Source organism: Phyllostomus discolor, chromosome X (assembly GCF_004126475.2).
Source record: "Phyllostomus discolor isolate MPI-MPIP mPhyDis1 chromosome X, mPhyDis1.pri.v3, whole genome shotgun sequence".
NCBI classification, from domain to species: Eukaryota; Metazoa; Chordata; class Mammalia; order Chiroptera; family Phyllostomidae; genus Phyllostomus; species Phyllostomus discolor.
In genome coordinates, this window is record NC_050198.1 from 19681025 (window position 1) to 19701897 (window position 20873).

At 38.9% G+C, this 20873-nt stretch overlaps 1 pseudogene; it reads right to left on the reverse strand.

Annotated features, from left to right (window-relative positions):
* Positions 1–1472: 1472 nt before the first annotated feature.
* Positions 1473–2948, reverse strand: LOC114504501 (annotated as a pseudogene).
* Positions 2949–20873: the final 17925 nt, after the last annotated feature.

Below are 20873 nucleotides of genomic sequence, written 5' to 3' on the forward strand. Positions count from 1 at the left end.
CACTCAATGCAGAAAAAGTGGATATCTAACTTTTATAGCCTATGATTCTTCCCCTGGAGAAGAAAAGAGGCTGCTAATGTGATTATATATGTGAAGGTTACTATTGTCTCTAACAGGAGCTTGAAATGTTTTCAGTGTTCAGACAAAATGCAAAAGGAAAAGACTAATTTTTAATAAAGCTAGAAGCACCTTTTACATAGCAGTACACTGAAGATGATTATAAGTCACATTTTTCTCTCAAGTATTTAGAAGGCCCTCTAAATTGGCCTACTGGTCATCTTTTCAGAGGTGTATCGGCCCTCTGTATGTCCTCTTTGGAGAAGTGTCTATTCAGGTCCTTTGCCCATTTTTTAACAGGGTTGTTTGTGTTTTTGATATTGAGTTCTGTAAATTCTTTATAAATTTGGGATATTAACCCCTTATCAGATGTATTGGCAAATATCTTTTCCCATTCTGTGGGTTGTCTTTTAATTTTGTTGATGGTTTCAGAGAAATGCAAATTAAAACCACCATGAGATATCATCTCTCACCTGTCAGAATGGCTACCATCAATAAATCAACAAACAACAAGAGTTGGAGAGGATGTAGAGAAAGGGGATCCTTTCTGCACTGTTGGTGGGAATGCAGATTGGTGCAGCCACTGTAGAAAACAGTATGGAGATACCTCAGAAAATTAGAAATGGATCTGCCTTTAGGCCCAGCAATCCCACTTCTGGGAATATATCCAAAGGAACCCAAAACACTAATGCAAAAGAACATAAGCACCCCTATGTTCATTGCAGCATTATTTATAATCACCAGGCCCAAGTGTCCATCAGTAGATGAGTGGATAAAACAACTATGGGACATTTACACAATGGAATACTACTCGGTCATAGAAAAGAAAATGTTACCCTTTGCAACAGCATGGATAGACCTAGAGAACATTATGCTAAGTAAAATAAGCCAGCCAGAGAAAGACAAATACTATATAATTTCACTCATATGCGGAATCTAATGAACAAACTGAACTAGCAAGCAAAATAGAGATAGGCTCATAGATAGAGAGTAGGCTGACAGCTAAGGGGTGAGGAGGGTGGGGTGGAGGGCTCCAGCCAAAAAAGAAAAAAACTTACAGATGTGGACAACAGATTGGGGGAGGGGCAGGTAATAAGAGGATTAAATGGTCATGGAAAAAATACAATAAAAAAACAAAAGTTATAGTCAGAAGAAAAAAAATTGGCTTTCTAGTATCTGTTTGTTTTTTGTTTTTGGCAGAGACAATTGAGACTGTATTTGGGGGGAAAAGACATGTAGTTTGGCTTTTAGTCTGGATCCTAGGTAAGAAGTAGTTGCTCAGGTAGTAAACGCCCCCACCTCAAGGGTGAACTGAGAGCTGGGGCTGAGCCTCAGGTGGGTGTCCTGTGCCCTCCACTCCCCTACACAACTCCTTTTCTGTTGGCTCAGAAGACAGGAAGGACTGCAATAGTCATTCACTTGGGCAAAACATGAGATGACTCAGACACAGGCTTCCCATTGTGGGTCTCAATCTTCTTCACGGCTACTGTCTTGGAAGAGCTGGTAGCTGGTGCTGGAGTGGCTGAAGGAGCCAGGGTCCCCACCAGAGCCCAAGCTGGCCTGGAAGCCCAGGCCATAGTTGGAGTTCATGTAAGCTGGGCTCTGCCTACCTGAGTAGCTGCTGGTAGTCTTGGTATAGATACTCATGTACTGCATCCCAGACTCCAGTCGGCTCTCCTTGCCCTCCAGCAGCTTGAGAGGTACATGGTGATCTCCACGTCCAGGGCCAGCATGATGTTCATGAGCTCCTGGTACTCAAACAGCTGCCAGGTCCTGTACTGCTTGGTGGTTCTCAGAGTGGCTTTCAGCTTAGCCACGTTAGCCTGAGCATCCTTGATGACCAGCTTGCCACACTGCTTAGTATCAGTGATGGCAGCCTCCAGGGAAGCCCCTTGGCCTTTGAGGCCCTCGATCTCAGCCTGGATTCAGCTGAGGTTCCAGTCATCTCAGAGATCTCTGTCTTCATGCCACACAGGTCATCCCATACTTCCCAGACAACATCTGCAGCTTCTCATACTTGATCTGGTACATGGTCTCAGCCTCAGCTTGGCTGCAGTTGGCAATCTCCTCGTACTGGGCCTTGACCTCGGCAATGATGCTGTCCAGGTCCAGGGAACAGCTGTTGTCCACAGACAGCACCATGGACATGTCAGAGATCTGGTCTCCAGCTCACAAATCTCCTCGTCATACAGCTGCCTGTAGAGTTTGGTCTCATTGGTCAGCCCTTCCAGATGGGACTCCATCTCTACCTTGTTCATGTAAGCTTCATCCACATCCTTCCTGATAAGGACAAATTCATTCTCCATCTCTGTGTGCATGTTGAGCTCATCCTCATATTTATTCTTCAAGTCCTCCATCAGCCCCTGCATGTTGCCAAACTCCTCCTCCAGTCTCAGTTTCTTCTGGGCCAGTGTTTCCAGCTGCCAACGAAGAATGTTGATGTAGCTCTCGAATGTATTGTCCATGTTACTGTGAGTCATCTCCTGCTGCTGCAGGGGACCCCACTTGGTCTCCAAAATCTTATTCTGCTGCTCTAGGCTCTGCACCTTATCGATGAAGGAAGCAAAGTTGTTGAAGCTCTTGATCTGCTCCTTCTCCTGGTTGCTCATGGCCTGGATGTTGGGGTCCACCTCCACTTCGGGGGGCTCAGCAGATTGTGGTTCACTTGAACAGCTTTAAGTATCTTTGTGTTCCCAAGTCCACTGAAACTCTTGGCCAGATTCATGTCGGCACCCAGGCCAATGCAGTAGCCGCTGTCCATCCGGGAAAAGGCCAAGGAGGCAGCTGCTGAAGGCAGGGGGCCAGAGGTGGACCCCTTGTAGGTAGGTCTTCTGGGTCACCTTTGTGGACATGGTGGAAACTGGAGTGGAGGTGAGGAAGCCAAACCAGACAGAGATTCGAGAAGGAGCCAAAAAGCTGCTTCTGCTATCTATGTTGTTATGGCTTATAAGAAAAACATGTAATGCATGCAAATACAAAGGATGCTGAATATACAAATGCATTACTGATATTTTAAGATATCCAATTAACAAGTTTCACATATTATATTCTTAAATTGGTACCAAAGGTATCATGAAACTTTTAAGCTAAGGTAGTTCACTCCCCACAATTCAAAAGAAAATGAACTCAGGAGAGTCAGAATGCACAAAAATGTAACAACAGTCAGCAGAATAATCAGAATGAGAACCCAGGTCTCTCAGCTGAGGGATAAGTTTGCAAGTACAGCAAACCTCACAGAGAAGAATCTTAAATGTTGCACATTATCATCATCTACAAAATAAAACACAGTGCCTTTAAACACTAACATAATTTGTCTTAAATATTCAGATTTTTCTCCTTAGACAAAATGTATTAAATGCAGGAGAGTATAAAAGTAAAAAGAACCACTCAAGAACCAGTGCGATTACTTTTGTCAACCAAAGGTCATTGGCGTCATTTCACCACCAACAAGGATCCTCAATTTGGAGTTCAGGGAAGTAGCAAACTTCATTCAGTTTAAACAGCTCAATTGTGATACAGCAGGCTGTCAGGAAGCCCTGGGGTGAGGCCCCTCCCCCACTAGACAACTCTGCTGTGCCCTGTGATGATCTGCTCTCCTCTGCTCCTGGAACACATCTTCCAGGTTTCAGCTCCAGCAAAGGAAATGCAGGTTTCAGTTCAGCCTTGGATGGAGAGGGAAAATGTGTTTTCAGAGCCACAAGGGAACTGACTTATATAGATCCTACCCTGGTTCTTGATTGGTCTGTCCTCCTATAAATGAATACTCCAAATCCTCACAATAGGTTCAAAAGGCACTTTCCTGATTGGTCAGAATAGAGCCTCTCTGCTTGGTCAGTGAAGAAGCAGATGTGGGGGGGTGGGGGGAGAATAAGGCTGTGCAGCTCTGATTGGATAGGGAAAAACCTCAGTCTTATTGGTTGAAATAGGATTCTAGGAACTCCTTTATTAAGAGCAGGCTCAGCAGGCAGAAACACAGTGCGGGCTTCCCCCCAAAGTACAGTGTGCATAATAGGCCCCTGTGTAGAAGTGGCTGCTGGATGCTACTTTTTTTTGTTTTTGTTTTTGTTTTTCTTTTTCTTTCTTTTATTTTGAGCCTCATTAGCCATTGGGCGGTTTTCTTAGTAGGTATCTTCTTTCTCAGAGTCCACACTTTGTTATATTCACTTTCAAAAATTTTTTTTCTTGAGTATACCTTCCCTTCACTTTTTAAAATAAATTTTATTAAGGTGTAATTTAGATACAACACAATACCCTAATTTCATATAAACAGTGCTATATATTTGTTCACTATGTACCATACATGCATGTCACCATGTTATAGATGACTTTTACCACGACTTGAACAGTTGCTTTTTGCATGTTTGTGTTCAAGTTCCACCACTCTTCCTGCCCAGTTAACACTCATCTGCTTCCTACCTCCGTAAACTAGTTTTGCCAATTTTTAAAATTCATATACATGGAATCATATACTGTTTTTAGTCTACCTCCTTTCACTCAGCAAAATGTTTCTGAGATTCATTCATGTTGCTGAATATATCAGAAGTTTGTTCTTTTTTTTAAATTACTGAGTGTCATTCCATTGTATGGATATACCACATCCTTTAGGCATTCGCTATTGATGAACATTTTGGTTGGTAAACATTTCAGTTATATCCATTTAAAGGCTATTATGAATGAGATACTTTGAACACACATATGCATGCATGTTTTTATGTGACCTGTTCCTCATCTGGGGTTGGTCTGGTGTTTCTCGTGATTAGATTCCAATTTTCAGCTTTTAGAGGTTATCACATTTACCCACCTGTCCTACATTGATAATGTTAATTTTAATCACTCTGTCAAATGTTTTCCAATCTCTCCAATGTATAATTACTATACTCATAAGCAATCTTTGAGGAGATACCTCAAGGCCATGATTCTGCTCCTCATCAAAACATCCCCCTTGATTTAGCATCTATTCATAATTCTTGACTGACCCAAATTTTTATCATTATGGTTGCAAAATAATAATAATTTTTCAACTTCAGTATTTCTTTCACATTTAGTCAGCCCTCAGAATTCTCCTATAAGCAAGGGCTCTTCTCTGCCACCCCATACACATTCATTTATGTATCTATTATAATTGTAGACTTGTGAATTTCTATTTTATCAAAGATTCTTAATTATTTGGATGTTTTAATTATCCTAAATTTGGCCAGTAGGATCCCTGTCAAGTCAGTTCCTATGCCTTTATGAACTGACCCATCAATTTTTTTTCTTTACTTTTTCTTACTTTCAGACACAACAAGATGTTCCAGACTCATCCTGTATCTATGTTACCTTATTCCCAAAACCTACCATTTCTTTCAGGAGTCCTGACTCTTTCATGAAAAATGGTATTGGAGACCTAGATTTTGGTACTATATATGCTTTTTGTTCCTGGAGTGACTTTGCTCTTTGGCCCTCTTACTGGGTGGTGCTAGGAAACTATGCTTGTATTTACATACATATCTAAATATACCCACATATATATATATATATATATATATATATATATATATATATATATACACACACACACACATATTAACAAGTACACACATCTTCATATACCGCTACAATAAACACATTTTTTAAAAATGTATTTATTATAATAAACACATTTTTAAAAAGAAATTAAAAGTTGTTTGCCAGTCTCTTCCCTCTCTCACAACCCTACCCAAGATTGAGACTATATAGTCACATGCCTCATTCTTACATTAATTGGATTAGTCTTTCCTTCTTTCCCTCCTTTTTTAACTGTGGATATGATATTTATTTGAAATAAAATTAAGTTCGTTTGTTTTCACTTTTAGATTTTTACTTTAATACTTTTATTGATTTCATTTATTTTTGAATATATAAAATATTAACATACATTGAAAACTCAAATGATTCAGAAAGATATGCTCAGGCAAGTGTGATTCCTTCCTGTATCTTTTTCATCCTATTTTTCCTTTATCTGTAATCTATTCATTGTATTTGGTGTTTTCTTCTTTTGTAAAGGTAAGAAGATGTGTATGTTTTCTTATGTCTCTCTCATACACACAAATGGTAGCACATGTTTATGCTCTTTTGCATTTTGCCTTTTGTATTTAATATCACCGCTTGGAAATCACTCTATATCAGGTCATAGAGATCTTATTGTGTTTTAAAGTTGTACTATACTCACTTGTGCATATGTACTATAGTTTATTCAAGCTCTCTCTAAGCTTGGGCATCTAGGTAGTTGCTAATATTTTGCAACTACACATACTACTCCAATAAATAACCTTGATCATGGGAATTTTCACACTGCCGGAGTCATATCTTCAGAGTAAATTCTGAAAAGTGGGCCTTCTAAGTTGTAGGATAAATGCTCATGTGGTTTAGTTAGATATTACCCAATTGTCCTTCATTAGATGTCATATCATTTTGCATTTTGTAACTGTTTTCCCCAGCCTCTGCATGAAATTTATACAAAAGTAAGATGTGCTGTTAACATAACATTATTTCCCAATTTTTTAAAATCACACTGCATAGGCACTTTCACATGTTGTTGAAGCACTTTGTGAATGTGATTGTATATGATTGCATTATACTCCATTGAACAACCACCATACCATTATGAATTTATTCATCTTTGGACATTTAGATTGTTTTTAAACATTAGTATTTTACATTAAGTGACATTTTTAGTGTGTAATTATTTGTTCATTTGTAAGACAATGTCATTATAAATATAGTTGTGAATTTTCATCCCACATTCTCACTTTACATGTGAAGGACATTGAAGCTTGAAGAGATAGCAAAAATCTTTGCTCACATGTATGAGAACTTCACACACTTTATGAGAGAACTTTAGCAGAAATATTTTGCTAAAACCAAATCATCTATTCAGAACTATGAGCAATAGTCTTTGTTAATTATAGTCATTAATGAAGTGTAGAAGAGAAGAAAACTTTAAAAGTGTCAACTGAAACTATCCCTGTACCCTCCACCAGTAATTCAAAATGTCTTTTTTCTTTCATGGTAGAGTGCCAGGTTTATTGAACTTTGGGGTTTTAATAAAGAGCTTCAGAATGATTGCCAAGTACTTCAAGTGCTCTCTGAGTGCACTTGGTGTTTGCAAGGATTTTCATTTCACAGATTACTTTATCCAGTAATTTCAGAAATGAAGTGTTTTTCTTTAAGCCCCCAAAGATACAATACAATGTGCACTGAAAATCTGTGGCCTTGCATTGCCTTCCTATCTTAGCATGGGTCACTCTTCTGAGAAGCAAGTTAAATTTTTTTATAGAACTTGTCTTTTCTCTCTCAGAATAGACTGCTTGCTTCGGTTAAAACTACAACATAGCTGTGGGGACTAGAGGTTTTCCCTGTGGACACAATCATTTTATAAGCTACAAAATCTGACATTTACGCTGACAATATTGTATAAGTCCCATTCAACCACCTGACTGTCCTTCCCTTTGCTACTGACACATCAGGCCTTCAGCCTCCCTTAATGTCATGCTCAATAAGGACCCCTCATTGAAAACCTGCCAGAGTTTCTGCCTCAAACCTTGCCTTGCTGCCTGGATACTACCCTTGCCTTGGATTTTTCTGGTCTCAAAGCACCTGTCAACTGTAGCTCAGGCTGCTTCGCCAGTCTTACTCCAAATTGTGAATTCCTTAACAAAAGGCACCACCCATAGCATGTTGCTGGCTGGTTGACACTTGGCCACATCCGGGCCTAAGTCAGACAATTTCAATCCATTGTTTGCCGCCATGAGATGGAAAAGCTCCCACGTCCAACTACAGACAGTATCCAGCTGGCAAAGAGATTCATAACTTTTGGCTACAGAATCTCAGAGCAACTGTTGTGATCAATACAGGCTCAAATGTTGACCTGAAGAAGTTTTGTTAAGGTTTTGTGTCCAGCCCACAGTTTTTCTCTTAATTAAGTGAGTTAAGTTGGGGTCTCCTATATATTTTTTAAACCAAAGGGCAAGGTAGTGTACCTTTACCACTTTAACACAAAAACAGAAAACAAGTTTTATCCTCCCAAACCCCCAGTTCCTCTCTCTTAGTCTCTCTCTATCTCTCTCAAACACACACACACACACACACTGAAATCTACAACAAAAAGTGAAAAGTAATCAAAATGGTGGATGTGAGTAAATGTAAAGGCTGTCATTTTTTTCTTTTAGCTTCTATATTTCTTTAAGAGAAAACTGATTTTTAAAGAAAAAATGATAACATTTTGTTGTGGGATTTTTAACAGATATAGAAGTTAAATGTATGACAAAATAGCACAATGTATAGGAGGGAAAATAAAATTATACTCTCTTAAATGTTTTGAATTATATATGAAATGATGTAATACCAATTCTAAGTAAACTGTGATAAAGTAGGGATACACATTATAATCCCAACAAAATGTAGTAAAAGTAGGATAAATAGGTATCAATTAAAATCCAATAGATAATATATAATAAAAGATAAAAATGCAAGTAACAAAAAACAGTAAAGGAAAACAAAAAAGCAATATATGGGGCAAATAGAAAACAAATAGCTTAGAAAATAGACTTAAATTAAACCTAATCAAAAAATAGTCAATTTATTAGGAAGATAACACAATCCTGAAAGTAAATGCACCAAATAACAGAGCTACAAAATACATGAAGTAAAAAACAACAGAACTAAAATAAGAAACACAAAAGGCCACAGTCACACTTGGTGATTTCATTACCCCATCTCAGTAATTGATAAAACAAGTAGACAAAACAGCATAAATAAGGCTATAGAATATGTGAACAACATCATCAACAAACTTAACTTTATTTACATTTATAGATCACATCAACAATTACTGAACATATTTTTCATGTGCACATGGAATCTCCCTCAAGATAGATAATATTCTAGGCAATAAACATGTACCAATAAATAAATCTGAAAAGGCTAAATACTCACAGAATGCATTCTTTGAACAGAATTAAATTTGAAATCAATAGTAGTAAGATATTTAGAAGGTGCTCCAAACTTTGGAAATTAATTAAATTTTTCAAACTAGCCCACAGGTCAAAGAATACATGGCAAAGGAAATGAGCAAAATATTGAACTGAATTCTAATAAAAACGATAACATGCTAAAATTTGTGAGATGCTACCAAAGCAAATGTAGAGGGAAATTTATACCTTTGCATGCTTATTTCAGAAATAAGTAAGATTTAAAATTGATGACTAAGTTTCCATTTTAAATGATGTAAACTGCTTAATTTCAAGACTTTCTATTAATGTAATGCTGCAGTATTTGAGATATAATGGTAATATACATACACAAATACCTCAAATGAAGAGAACACATCATTCAGAAAAAGGTTCACACTTATATAATCAATTGATTTTCAAAAAAGAGCTCAATGCAATACAAAGAAGAAAATATCTTCAACAAATTGAGCTAAAGTAACTTCATAAACGTATGGAAAAAATAGCCTTGACTTCTTTCTTCATGGTACATAAAAATCAGTTTGAGATGGTTTAAGATGTAAATGTAAAGGTTAAAACTGTAAAACTTTTTAAAACATTGTAGAATATCATTGTGAACATGAAGTGCTCAAAGACTTCCTAGAGCAGCCAGAAAAATTGAACTTATGGAAAAATGATAAATTGGACTTTGAAACAAAAATTCTGTTTTTCAATAATCATCTTTATGAAATTAAAAACGTAGACCATACAGGGGTTGAAAATATTAGCAACACACATATCTAACAAAGAACTTGTGCCCAGAATATATAAAGATCTCTCAAAACTGACTAATAAAAAATGCACAAAATACATGAACAAATACTACACGAAGGATGATATGTAAATAGTAAGTACATGTGAAGATTCTCAATGTCATTAGGCATCAGGAAAATAAAAATTAAAACCACAGTGGTACAACCACGTGGGAAACTGGTTAGTGATTTCTTTTTTTTTTTTTTAAATATAATCTTTTTTTTTAAGATTTTTTTTTAATTTTTATTTCTTTTTAGGGAGGGAAGGGAGAGGGGGGGAGAGAGAGAGAGAGAGAGAGAGAGAGAGGGAGAGAGAGAGAGAAACATCAGTGTGCGGTTGCTGGGGGTCATGGCCTGCAACCCAGGAATGTACCCTGGCTGGGAATCGAACCTGGGACACTTTGGTTCCCAGCCCGTGCTCAATCCACTGAGCTATGCCAGCCAGGGCGTGATTTCTTAAACAGTTAAATATATATCACCCTTACTTAGATCTAATGATCTTTTCCTTGGTATTTACTTAAATGAAATTAAAAATTTTGTCCACACAAAGATTTGTATGTGAATGTTTATAGTAGTTTTATTTACAATAATCCAAAACTGGAAATAACCCCAAAGTCTATCAAGAGATAGTAAGCTGTGGTCTATTTATGTAAAGAAATAATATTTAGCAATGAAAAATAATGAATTGTTGATATACACACCAACATGTATGAATCTCAGACATAATGTTGCCTAAAAGATGACAGACTCAAAGCATTCCATATTTTGATTTCAATTAGATGAAATGCTAGAACATACCAACCTAGCCCATGGCTACATAAATCAGAACACTGATTGCATAATGAGGGTTGGGGTGTGATTAGAATAAGGAAGCCATCAGGGTCTTTTGATTTTCATCTTGAGTGGCTGTAGATTACATGTATGTATATTACACATGAGTGTATGTGTGTATACAATAAAATATCATTGGACTGTGTACTTCAAATATTGTTTACTTCACTATATTTAAACTTAACCTCAGGAATAAAAAGTTTTCAAGTTAACTCTTTGAGATAAGATGTTTAGGCTGAATAATACTTGGGGAACTTTTTTCAGCATCTAAGTAATCGTTTTTCTTTTGTTATCTAATTTGTTTGACCTACAAATATTTTATGTTATGTGTTTGTGAAACCTTGGTGAAAACAGCTTTGTGTTCTGCAGCTATATTCTTAAAAGTTATTCAAAGTCACCAAAACACATTTATTGATTTCATAGTCAACATTAGCTTTTATCTAAAATATATATAACTGTCCTGGCTGGTGTAGCTCAGTGGACTGAGTGCCAGCCTGCAAAGCAAAGGGTTGCCAGTTTGATTCCCAGTCAGGGCACATGCTTGGGTTGTGGGCCAGGTCCCCAGTGGGGGGCACATGAGAGGCAACCACACATTGATGTTTCTCTCCCTCCCTTTCTGTCTCACTTCCCCTCTCTCTAAAAAGAAATAAAATCTTTTAAAAAATAAAAGATACATAAATCATGTAATTACTATTATTCCTGTGAATCTAAGTTATTGGTGTGTTGTTTTTTTTTTTGCAGTGAGGAATTCTTTCTTTTACTTAGAAATATTAAAGAATAGACCAGGAAGATTATTTAGTAAGTGTTCCCTAAGATACCTTGTAATCTGCAGTGTTGGATAAATATCAGAGAGAAATTCTTGAACTCCATTAGTGATTTGAGTAAAATGAATTCAAACTTACTTTTAAACTACTTGGCACAGAATTACCACATTCCCCTACATTACATGTCCTAAAGGAAATACGATAATTTGCAAATGTGGCTTTTCCTGAAGGAAATATCAACTATTCACAGCTATTTGCAGCACTTAGATGCAGCAGATGAGAGGATTATTGACACAAATAATATAACTAGCATAACATCAATAATTCAGGATGGCAGGTTGCTGAAAATTTAAAGGGGGTGGCCTTTTTTGTCCTGATTAGCATGCCATCATTCATCTATTCTAGCTAATATCCACAAGGAAAGGTATGGGGAAATTTAGATGTCTACAACTTTCAGAAATTGGTTCATCTCTTTCCAGACTAAGTGAATTATTTATCAGTGACTCAGCACATCTGTGGTGTTTGAAGGCATATTGCATAAGTTTAAAAGGAGTTTTTATTTATTTCTGTAGCCAGGAAACAAATCCAACTAAAATAAACAATTTGGAAGGACTTTTTATTTCTGAAAGTTATGGATAGTTTCTTCAATATAAAAATTCTGTGTCTGCATTTTACAAAGCACTTTGCACTTAGATGCCAATGTATTTTCAGTGCTTGCCTGCTCACATGTTAAATGACATGAACTGCTATGAAATGCTCATGTGTTGTAACTAAGATTTCAGAGATGTTAGAGTATAAAATAAAACAGAATGCAAAACAGCTGAAGCTACACTTTCTCTTTTTTAACAGAACCTTAATTATGTCTAGGTATATCTACTCTATTTCCAGTTCCACAGAGAGTTTTCCTATTTGCCAGTGGAATAAGAGCATAGAATTCTCTTGGTTATTCTTTTTGCTCCACATAGGTTGTGTGACCTCAGTTGGTCTAAAGAGAATGAATTTTATTCTATGTTTTGAGGAGAAATTACTCTATTTTGTCTTAGTGACCAAGAAGTTAAGCACCCCTAGTTGTGATTGGCATTCTCTTGAGAAGAAGTCATTGTTAAGGAGAGCCAAGTAGAGAGAGATGCATATGTCACTGAATCACTCAATCACTGATGTTCCTGTACTTGACCCTGTACTACTTCCAGTCTTCCTGGTATGCAAGGAAATGCATTTCCTTCTTGTCTAGGAAAGTTTAATTTAGTTTTTTCTTACTAAAAATTATTTTCTAAGCCATATGGAGGCATGTCATTATCTATATTCAGGCCTTGATTCATAGTAAAACATTTTACTGTTGGACTGAGTTTTAGGCTAAAATAAGATACTCATGATAGTTCATGGTACTTGTCTATAATTTAAGCAACAGAAAATAAGTGAATATGTTTTGGTTCATATGCTGCAATACAGTTCTGAAGGAGTTTACCAGACTATCTCCAGGAATACCAGCAGATAGCATTGTTGGTAGCTGAGAGACTCCAAAATACTCTAAATTATGGAAAACCTAAGGGCTAAAAAAAAAGCCTCAAGTATAGAAATACAGAGACAAACAATAATGAATGAAACCCAGAAGTATTGGACTGATGTATAATGATTTTAGAATATTGATATTCAAGGAGAAGTAATTTCTGTTCTATCTGCTCTCTGGCTATTGAATTGTCATAAATGACAATGGCCTTATTGAAGCTTTCTGTACTGTTAAGGAATTGTGATTCAATTTCATTGCAGAGCATAAGATGCTGATGAAAAGCAGGATGAAGATTATTTCTCTTAAGCGTGAGAGGTAGGAAATATATGACCTGTGCTTAAACTATCACCCATACAGAGATAATTTTACAATGTGAACTTAACCTTCACAAGTCAGGAAAATGAAAATCAATCATTATAAATAGTAAAGGACTCAGAGTCCTATGAGATAATCAGAAGAAAAAATGGGAAAGAAACAAAATTCTGAAAAAAGACAAGCACAATCTTTGTGATCCATGTAGCAGAATATCACTGTTACTGTTAAAGCCATAAGAAGGGTTCTAGTACAAGATGGTAACATAGGAGGCTTATGAAGTCACCTCTTCCCATTGACAAACTGAATCGACAGCTACACACAAAACAATTCTCTGTGACTAAAATTCAGAAACTTCCTAAGCAACTCCTACACTTGGGGTGAACGAGAAAATACCCACATCGCCCACACGGAAATAGGTAGGAAAGGCTGACACCTTCTCACAATAAACCCCTCCCTCCGCACAGAGCCCTACAATCTGGAGGGACTTCCCAGCTTCTTCCAAATCCAAGGCTGTGGATCCCACATCCAGCACCACAACTTTTAAGACTCCCTCCTGTGAAATGGGCATCCAAAACACCGAGCTCTGAAATACAATGGGGCTTACATACACAAGACCCACGATGCTACAGCAAACAAAGACAGTTCTTGAGATGTTTCTGAGGACTTACCATTTTTCAGGGCTCAGGACAGAGGGAGTCAGCAAAAAAAAATGCCTGTTTCCAAGTCTTTCCCTGTAAGAGGCCTATTTGCATACTTTAACAACTGCTCCCTGAAGAGGGTTGGCCTTCTGATTTAATACATGCTAGTGGCTGGCTGTGATCCTTCACTAAAGCCAACTACAAATCACCAATAGCAAATAGCTTGTACACATCTGGTACCAAGTTTTTGTGTCTGCTTCCCGAGGAACAGACTCCTAGATCACCTGGCTCTGATAGCCAATGGGACTTCCGTTCATGAGTTCCAGAGAACTGTAGCAAATATGCAATTATTAATGGGAGGAGGGAAACCCACCTCCTACAGCTATATACCCGTGCGTAGCACAGAGGGAGCAGGCAAAAAACGTCCATCTCCCAGTTTTTCCATGGACTTCACAATGGAGAACCCTGATGAATGCTAGCTCAGTAGTGTAACGGGTGCAGCCAAGAGGGGGGCCCCAAATTTGGATTTGTAACAGGGTCCAGAAGAGCTTGGAGATGATTGGCTCCACACCACAGGACCTCACCTGCCTGGAATGCTGGCAGCTGTGGCCAGTTGTGGGAGGAGCCGGAAATGAGGCTGCAGAGGAAGATTGGCGCTGGGATTTAAACCCAGGTGCGGCAGCCATTTGGTGTCTTTCGGGGACCACACGGCTTGGGTGAGAGTCAGGACCACACAGCTTTGGAAGTGCTCCCTTTTTGCCACGTGGATGGTGCCGGGAGCCTGAATCGTGGACTTCTACTTCTTTCCTGAGATACGGTACCCTGGACTAGGGCAGAGGGAGAAGGAAGGGCTGTGTGCATTTATGGGTATTCTAAAGGACTTTAGTCTGTATAACTTTTAAATAACTAATGATTCCTCTCCTTTTCACCGGTCTCTGGCATTGAGAGATGTCTTTCCTCTGGCAGTGGGTAAAGCAAACCTAGTACGGGCAGAAGAACCCCAGGAGAAAAATAGGGGGTCCTTTATATCCCTCCGGGTCTGTTCTGTAACAGTTTTTGGCAACTCCGCTGGGACCATAATTGTCCGTGGCAGACCGACCCCCTCAGGTGCGAGAGAGTGAGGCTTCAGAGTTTTCCCAGTGTCGAGAAGTTCTCTACACTCCTCCTAAGGGCATCGGCTGCCTATCATGCCTGGAAAGGTGAAAAGGAAACGAAATGGGGAGGGAGTAGAAACGTGAAAATGGTTTGGTTGAAAACTGGTTTCTGAACACCGTTTTGGAATAATGGAGCTGTGGGTAATGGTTTGGTTAGTATGCTGCTCCCAGGTGGCCCCTATCTGCTCACTTACAGTTTTGGTGAGCCCACATGGCAGTAAGGGAACCTGTACTCAGGTTCAGGGACAGAGCAAGCCCCTAGGCTCTCTAAGCCAAGCCTGCTTGTACGGTGGGGATCGGACAGCAAGCCATGCGGGTGCGCCACCATTTTGGATAAAATGGAGGATGAGCCACGTGAGTGCCCCACCATGGAGGACTGAGCGTTCATGGGTGCCGCCATCTTGGATGACCTGGCATGCATGGGCGCTGCCATCTTGGAACTGGACAAGGTGGTGGGCTAAGGGCTCTCTCCAGATTATGGGCTGTGTGCTGCTGCTGTGTGGGCACTGCACCAGTCAGGTTCTCTGTGCAACTGGTTCTGTTAGGGACGGCTCTGGTTCTGAAGGTTGTGAACTGGGGTCCAAGGGTGATCATCTGATTTATAGGCTGTTTGCAAGGTCTAACCTTCAGAAAGCTGCAGGGCATTCCTGTGAATCTAGGGACTTTTAGTGGAAGGTACCTGTAGTGCTAGGGACTTTTGGCTGCCAGATACTGAGTTTAAGTACTGAGCTTAAGTATAGTCCTACCCAGTGTGGGAAAGGAACAGGGATTGAAAGTGAATTATGGTTAAATCTGGATGGGTAAAACTATGTAGGAAAGGTTGTGGCAGTTTTGAAACTGGAGGAAAGGAAACCTCAACTACTCGTTTTCTGGTTTTCTGGGAATGTGGTTTCAATTTGGTTCTGTTTCTGATCAGAAATCCTCTGTACCTGAAGACCTAGGAAAGGTCACCTGTAACCGGTTGGGGAGAATGCCTTTGCATCTCAGGACCCAGGAAGGGTCATTTAGGGCTGACGAGTGTTTCAGTCTGAGGCAAAGGAGCACATCTCTGCCATTGAGACCCGGCCTGAAAGAGCATGTCTCTGCAGAGGCACCGGTGGACGCACTGGTCAAGAGAATGCCTCTACCTGTGTACTGTTTTATTTTGCTCTGTATCTGCTCTGAAAAGGAAATTGAGGATTCCAGGGAAGTTTAAAACTTCACACCCTATAGGAAAATAGACAAGGGAAAGTGTAAGATATGTAAATGAAAAAGGTATATAAAAGGATATCAGAAGGAAAAGGATTTTCCTTCACACTTTGTATTTTTCTCCCTACCCGATCCCTCCAGAATTTGGCATTCTGAAGGAGTGAGTGATGACATAAGGTTTCTTTGCATAAATCCATTAAGACAAATCATCAATGGCAGTTTTGATAACCAAGACTTTGACTGGAATGTCACACCTGAAGGAGGCACGTCTGGGTTCTGGTTGTTACCAGAAAGCCCTGAGGGACTGGGATTGACTTGTGAAGCTACTGAAAGCCCACGAGAAAAAGCCTGGTACCTTGGTTGGTTGTGTGGTTTGTGGCAGTCTTTCTAGGGAAGGAACAAAGGTTGCTTTCCTGAAAGATGGCTAAAAAGAAACCTGTAGGCACAATTAAAACCTCAAGGATTTGAGTGAAACAACTGGTACAGGCAAAGCCAGATGGCAGATGTGTGGCTATGCTTCTGTACCCCAAGGGGTGGACTGAGAAGTCAATCTAAAGATTCCCTGTGTGAGTTCCAGCAAAGTGGAATTAAAGATTGTAGGTGATCTTAGTGTGCTTATGCAAACAAGTAGGCAAAATTAAAAGGTGGACTCAATGTAGTCCCTTTAATAACAATAAGGGTGATCATAGGGAGAGAAATCGTGGTTTAAGGAAAATCACAATGCACAGTATTAGACATCAGAATGGCGCAGCTAACTGTCTTGAAAATTTGTTTTTCATTTAAAAGTTAAAATTGGGTTTGTAATATCACCAAAAATGTTCATTTACAGGCAGGAAGGACCTGTCAAATTGCCACTGTTAGATGTCATTGAAGCAAGGGCCTTGCTTCCCAAAAGACAGTCTTACAGGCACAGAGACTGGCTTGGGGATTTTTGTGTAAATTAACATGTGTTCTTTCTTCTGTTTTCATAGGGCCTATGCCTAGGACCTTGTTACCTGAGTGATTGGTTGCACTATAGGCCTCACTTAAGGAGCCCATCCTCGTTGTCGCCCTCTGAGACTCACCGGTTTGATTGAACTAAGTGGTTGGGTTGGAGCGGTCTGTGGGCTTCACTTCAGAACTGATTTTCCCTTTATTATCCTAAAGGCTTGGGCAGAAAGGGCCCAGAAATCTGAAAGGAGGGAAATCCTAATATATTCCCCTCAGCCTGAGTTCAGTATAGTGGGGCCACAAGGGTTTTGGATAGGTGTAGCATGCCTTGCACACCTTCCTCCAGATAAGCCATTCTTTACCTCCAGAATACAACGAGGATGCCAGCTGTCCAGTAATGCCAGCCTTTGGACATCGAGCCTGCAACTTCCTGATGACAGCCAACTGACCTGAATTCTGTAAGGTCCTTCCCCTTCCAGGAAGGACTCCCTCCAGGATGCACATCCCCTCCCCTTTCAGGGCACCCCTGACCCAAGGGTAGGGAGGACAATGTCCATGTCCAGCTGGAAGTAGTTACAAGATGAAACCTTCGTCCATTGTCCTTTATATGATTATAAAAGGGTTGTATATCTGAAAGGAGGGATTTGTAACAGGGTACAGCCAAGAGGGGAGCCCCAAATGAGGATTTGTGATGGGGTCCAGAAGAGCTTGGAGATGATTGGCTCCACACCACAGGGCCACACCTGCCTGGAATGCTGACAGCTGTGGGCAGCCTACTTAGGGATGCCTTCTCTTTCCTTTGCCTTCCAGTTCTTATTTCCACTATTTTACATGTTTTCTTTTAACACTCTCCCAGCAACATGATCATCATTCTATCCTTCCTGTATTTAAGATGCTCTGCTGTCACCTATTATCTTTACTGTCATCCAGAGATAATCATTTTCCTGCAGGCCAAGTCTAACTTGAGAGTTGAGCCACACACACTTTATAATAAATTGAATATAATTCCACTGAGCAATGCAAGCTAACAAACTACTGAAGAATGTAACAACATGGATTGATGTCAAAAATGTTATATTGAGCAAAATGAACCAAGCCCAAATTGTCTGTGTCATTCCATTTATACTAAGTTCTAGAAAAGGCCTCTGGGGATAGGGAATTGACTGGAACTGAGAATAAGGGACATTTTGGGGGTAAAGGAAACATTCTATAATTTGCAGTGAAGAATCTATGAATGTGTACATTAATCAAAATTTGTTATACATTTATTTTTTTAAAGATATACTAGAGAGAGTAGAAGGAAGGGAGAAAGAGGGGAAACTTCAATGTGTGGTTGCCTCTTGAATGCCCCCTACTGGGGACCTGGCCTGCAACCCAGGCATGTGCCTTGACTGGGAATCAAACTGGTGACTCTGGTCTGCAGGCTGGCACTTAATCCACTGAGTCACACCAGCCAGGGCTAAATTATATATTTAAATCTACATAATTTGTCTCATGTAAAAATTGGAGGAATGAGAACTCCCAGGTAGAACACTAACAAAAGTTATAAGTTAATGTTTGGGTCATTTTCTAAATAGCTGCTATCATTTTCAATGTAGAAATCTGTGTTTTTGACTTCTTATAGAAAATGAAAACCGGGAAACACTGAACCCACATTTTAACATAAGCCTAGCAGTTGGGCTTTGCACCAAATAAATCCTTCCATGTAAGCTGGACATATATGTAATTCCTCTCTAATGTATATTGCATCCAACCAGTTTCATTTATTTATGTTATCTAGGCACATATGTATTTGAGTTTATTACTCTGGTTAAGATACCTTTCACCCATTTAGGGCTGCTGCTTTTGTTTGGTCCTTTGGTCCAAATTCTAGTCCTTACTCCTTATGTGACTTACCCTTGTATTTGGGCAAACTGGGAACATCCTAAGATTACACATACATATAAACAGTGTATTCGTATTCTCATTGAAATGAGAGACCTATAAGTTTACCTGATAGAATATGCAGTGGACCTTACCAGAGGCAGTTCTTTATGACCCAGATTCGCTGGAGCTAGGCACATTTTGTAAACGTACAAAGATGCAATAAGATAATTTGTAAAAAATACAGAATGCCTATCCTCAATGAAGATGCAACTTGATGAATGATTAATTTTTCCCTTTTTTCTCCGAGTTTCAATTTATAACGATTTCAAATCCTAAAGTCTATATCATTAAAATTGCTGAGTATATCTCAGTGCACAGTGGCATTTTTTTCCCCAAAGGGCTTGCAGTTTAATGCAGAGCATATAAGTGATTTTATTAATGAAATTTCCTGCTAGCTTAAAGTTACTCCATTTTTAACACTGCCTGAACATTTTTATAGGTCACAAAAATATTTTTAAAGATTTCTTAATGGAAATGACTGAAATAGGTTAGATTAAAATAAACTTTACTTTCCATCAGAGACTAGGCATAAGACATTTCCATTCAGAAGGAGGATTTTTTTTTTCTTTTTTGGCTAGATTCACCTGCTGAATGGGGCATGAAGATCAGGTTTTTAGCTTAGCTAGGGAACTTTATTCTGGAGACCATATTAGTTTAATTCAGTAGCACATCCAGTGAAACACTGCAATTAAGTAATCCAGTTTCCTTCTAAAAACATTGTGTTCCACCTCTGGCTGGTGTGGCTCAGTGGATTGAGCATCTGCAATTGGATTCCCAGTCAGGGCACTTGCCTGGGTGTAGCCCAGGTCCCCAGTAGGGGGTATGTGAGAGGCAACCACACATTGATGTTTCTTTTTCCCTTCCTTCCCATCTCTCTAAAAAAATCTTTAAAAACAAAAAAGACATATGACAATATCAAGAGGGTGTGATAAGCAGTCCACAGGACATAGAAATGTAACCATAATGTTTTGAAACCCATTGTAAACAATATTTACTGATCAGGGCAACAGAGGGTTGAGAAGAAAAACAGTAATGACAGAAAAGCTCTGTTAACAAACACCTGTAGATTGCAATTTGAAAAGAAATTTTATTGCCATTAGAAATTAATTTTAAGTAAGCATTCATTTGCTTGTAAACATCCACTCTCATTTTTCTGGGTCACTAGCCAATAGGCTATTTGCATTTTCATTGTAGTGTCTAATGTAAAATATAATTTACATTACTAAATTAGGGAGAAAATACAAATTGAGCTAAGTTGGACTTCTGCTTCTCACACTAGTGGTTTGAAATAAGAGATTTGGTTTTGACCAAGTATTCTAAGCCCAAAGGAAAGTGACTAACAATGATACAATTTTCTTGGACATGCTTTGAAGGTTCAGATAAATATAAACTTTGGGTCAAGTTGGGGAAATGAAGTAGGGTGAATTGGAAAAAGAGTACAAGGTGACATTGTAATCAGTTGTGTGTTGGTGCTTATTTATACATGTTGACCTGGATTTAGAGCTTCCGGGGACAGAGTTAAATTTTACCAGGTCAGTGCCCTGAGTGGCTCTGTACAGTGAGGCAGTTGTTAAAGTCTAGAATGATGCTTCCAAAGCATTCATGGCCTTTCCCACCAAACTAGGTCAGCAGTGTTGGGATGTCAGCTTGGTCAATCATCATTAAATGTCCTAAAATAATCTTTAATTTCTCTCTACATAAAATAATCAAGGGAGAAATCAATTTAAGAATCCAAATTGTCTGGATTATTGTCTAACTTTTCTTAATTTGATAGGATACAGTCAAATATATTTTTAAACTTAT